The 3,965-nt window shown below is 40.4% G+C and overlaps 1 long non-coding RNA gene across 1 annotated transcript; it reads left to right on the top strand.

Annotated features, from left to right (window-relative positions):
• Nucleotides 1-1,216: 1,216 nt before the first annotated feature.
• LOC143810034 (uncharacterized) lies at nt 1,217-3,729 on the top strand. The gene is made up of 3 exons (XR_013222613.1): nt 1,217-1,310; nt 1,399-1,565; nt 3,478-3,729. It is a non-coding gene; the product is annotated as an uncharacterized LOC143810034 (long non-coding RNA).
• The last annotated feature ends 236 nt before the right edge of the window (nt 3,730-3,965 follow it).

Genomic DNA, 3,965 nt, shown 5'->3' with positions numbered 1-3,965 from the left:
CGCGCTCGGTCTCCTCCCATCTTCTCCTTAGGGACCGGGCGCGCGCACACTCCTCCTCTACATCCCTGGCTGCGACCTGACCCGGCAGTATTGCTGGTCCAATAGGAAGCAGTCACTTAGTATTTCAGGCCGCCCTTCCTTTGTGAAGGCGCCTGATTGTTTAGTTAATCTTGCCAGAGTTCTTTTGTGTCTTTAGCTCTGCACTCAGGTCCACTGCTACTCCGTCTAGTCCTGGTTTCCTGCCTTGCTGCTCTGTGTTCCGTACCTCCTCATCCTAGGAGCTCTCTATCCTGCTGCTACCATTTCAGTGGGTCTCCTTCCATCTTCTCCTTGTGTTCTCTCCTTTGTTATTTCCTATCTTCCCCTCCTGAGCCGATCCCTGGTCCTGGCATCCGTAGTACTAGTTACCTTCGAGCCTGCTCCCTAACTGTCCCTGTATAGGGGTGGTCCAATCTGGTTCGCTCGCTCGAGGGAGGTTCGGTATTACGGACCAGTGGGTCCACTCTTGTCCTTTGCCCCCCAGCGTAACAATTGGCAGCTTGACCAGATCAGTGTTCACTTTTCTTGGGCAATTCTTTGCCTAGCATCATGGACAACGTTGTTATTTACTATGCCCAGGTGATGCCATAACAAGTCACTAGACCTCATGTGGGATGTAAGTCAAGAGACCTCATGACGTTGCCGAGGCCTAATAAATCACCAGGTACCGGCATAGGAATACTGGCGGCCTTACAGGCATACAACATCACAAAATATAGTAAAGGATTACATTTTAATAATTATACTACAGGAATACATTTTCCTGCTGTTCTCCATTGGCAGCACTAGGAGGCAGCATTTTACTATGAACACATTTATTTTCCCTCTAAAGAGAAAAAGTGAAATTCTATCATTAGGCTGCAACTCCTGCTCAATGTCCAAGAGTCACAATAAGAACGTGTGTGTGACCTTTTACATTTAATATCATTTTTATTTTTAATTGAAGCATTTGTGAATTTCTCTGAATTGGCATATGCTATCACTTTCTCAATCCACAAAAGAATTATTTTGTAAACAAAATGATTTAACAATATTTTCTTTTTTTCAGCAGCAAAGCACAAAGATCTTGCTGGCCATTATAAAAGTTGTATAGATTGCTTATTGCAGTATCTGATTTTTTTGTGGTACTGTTATGTGTATCGTGCAACGATATCATGAAGAATACTTATTTTAAATGCATTTATGTCACCAGATTTGCAGAGAGAAAGAAATATTTTCAACAACCTAAACAGCAGAGGAAAGAGAAAAATCGTAACTATGATAGCAGCAAGGTAATTAACCTTTCCACGCACATACTTTCTAGTTGCCAACTTCAAGCTCTTGAAAAGGGCCTGACATTCTCCCCTTCTCATTCCTTAGACCCGTTTCTAGTTACTAAGGATATACACCTTTATGCGAGAAAAATCATTTTACGCAAACTACACCAGAAATCTGAGAAGCAGCTAACCTTTCATACCAAGGAGGAGCAAGAAGCACTTGAAATTCGGGATTCTCTTTATCTCGAGGCAAACGAGATACCATCAGAGGTCAGTCAATTTCCTACTCAAATTTATAATAAATCCAAAAAATTTCCTGCTTTAAGTATCTGTCCAGCGGTTGATATATTTACCAAACTAGTAGAATCTGACCTTGATCAGTTAACCAAAACCAATAAACGCCTATATAACATCAGCAGGGAGGAACAGAAAGCAATTCAAGAGCTACAACAATTAGAGGATGTAATCTTTAAACCTGCAGATAAAGGGGGAATTTGGTTATCTGGCCTTGTACTATGTATGAAAAACAGGCCAAGAATCTCCTCAATGATAATAGGTGTTATAAGAAGCTTACTACCAACCCAACTGCCTCCTTTCAAGATTAATTAGTACATATCTTGGAAAAAGCTTTCCAGGAAGGTATCATTCCTAAAAAAAATGCTTGATTTTTTCCAGACATTAACACCACGACTACCCACTCTGTATCTAATCCCTAAAATTCACAAGGACCCCCAGGATCCCCCGGGAAGACCTATTGTCTCAGGGAACGGGGGCCTATGTGAAATTGTATGTGACACCATTGATTTTATTCTTAAACCATTGGTGGCCACTCTCCCATCCTTCATAAGGGACTCCACATCTGCCTTACAATGTCTTGACCATGTTAATCTTACCGAAAGCCTGGTCATGGTTACAGCAGATGTGGAGTCTCTGTATACATCTATTAAACACTCTGATGGTATTGCGGCGGTTTCTTTATTTTTGAGTTCTAGCAACATGGAGTCACGTATGATCACATTGATTTTGACTCTCCTGGAATTTGTTCTCACCCACAATATTTTTATTTTTAACAAACAAATATACCTCCAATTACAAGGCACCGCCATGGGCGACCATCGTGCGCAAACTTATTTTTGGGGGCCTGGGAGAGGGACATCTTTCAATGTAATCCGATTGTGGAAACTGAACATGTCCATCGATGGATGAGATACATTGATGACGTGTGGTTCATTTTGGAGGGCAGCACCACAGATTTGGATTTCTTCATGACAACTTTAAATGCCAACAATAAAAACATCAAATTGACCTATAAGATGGGTCGCAATTGGAATTTTTAGATATCCAAATCAATACAACAAATAGTGGTGATGTCACCACAGACGTATATCGAAAACCGACAGCCACAAATTCACTTTTACATGCATCCTCATCCCATCTTCCATCAACCATTAAAGGGATTCCCATGGGACAGTTTTTAAGGATTAAACACATTTGCTCTAATACAGAACTTTTTGAAAAACAAGCTAATGATCTTCGCCGGCGTTTCAAAAATAGAGGCTACTCATGTAAATCTATACGCAATTATTATTATTATACGCAGTAATTTATTGTGCAGAAAGTCCCTGTGGGAAGATGTACATCGGGCTGACTACAAGGGAGTTGAGAGTGAGGACTAGGGAACACGTCAGGGACATTGAAAAGAGTATAACAGTTGAAGACCCATCTGGATTAAAAACACTGCCAAGACACTTCCTTACCCATCACCAGGGTAATGCAAAACTCCTTAAGGTAAAGGGCATTGACATGGTATTTTTGGGCCCCAGGGGTGGTGACCTTGGCAGGGTCCTTGCCCAAACGGAAAGCAAATGGATCTTCAGATTGGGCACAATGTCACCGGGTGGTCTTAATGAAAGCTTTGGGTTTGGTGCTTTCTTGTGATTTCTAGTCCTTCCTCTTTATCAATATTAAAACCGTAGCATTTAGTTTTATGGGGATACATTATTTAGGGGTTTATTTACAAATTTTTTTTATTACGATTTATGCGTTGTCCTGGTGTCTGTATGCATGTATGTATACACACACTTTGATGCACACATGCATGTAGTTGCTATCCGGATTTTTGGCGCTTTGATTCTCTTCTCTTTTAATGTTTTTGAATATTAACACATGTCTTTTTATTTAGATCCTCCTTATCATCTGTACCTGGCCATTTGGAAATTATGTTGCCCATGTGGAGGGTGCTATTCCAGCACTTTCTGAAGTCACATATGTCTGTGGTTTATTACAAGTGTTTTCATGTAAAGGGCGACCTTTGACGATTCACGCTTTCCACAGCAAGAAAGGTTATTGACTATGAACATTTTATTCATTTGTACACTCAGCATTTCACCTTATAATTCTACTTTGGATGATTCATGCAGTCTCAACAGCAAGAAAGGACATTTGTTATGGACATTTTTACATATTCACCTGTATTTGCTGAATTGTATTTATGCACTTGTGTTTAAGTGGCTCAGCAATCTTTATTTTTTCAACAAGTATTTAATTTATAATCACTTTATATTTGCTGATATGGTCACTCTGCCTAAATAAGGTCTTTGTATTGACCCTTAGTTACTTAATCACTGGAGTAGGACTAGTCCGGGCTCTATTAGTACTAGCACAGGTCAC

This window comes from Ranitomeya variabilis, chromosome 2, assembly GCF_051348905.1.
Source record: "Ranitomeya variabilis isolate aRanVar5 chromosome 2, aRanVar5.hap1, whole genome shotgun sequence".
Classification (NCBI taxonomy): Eukaryota; Metazoa; Chordata; class Amphibia; order Anura; family Dendrobatidae; genus Ranitomeya; species Ranitomeya variabilis.
This window is presented reverse-complemented; position numbering and strand designations above follow the sequence as displayed.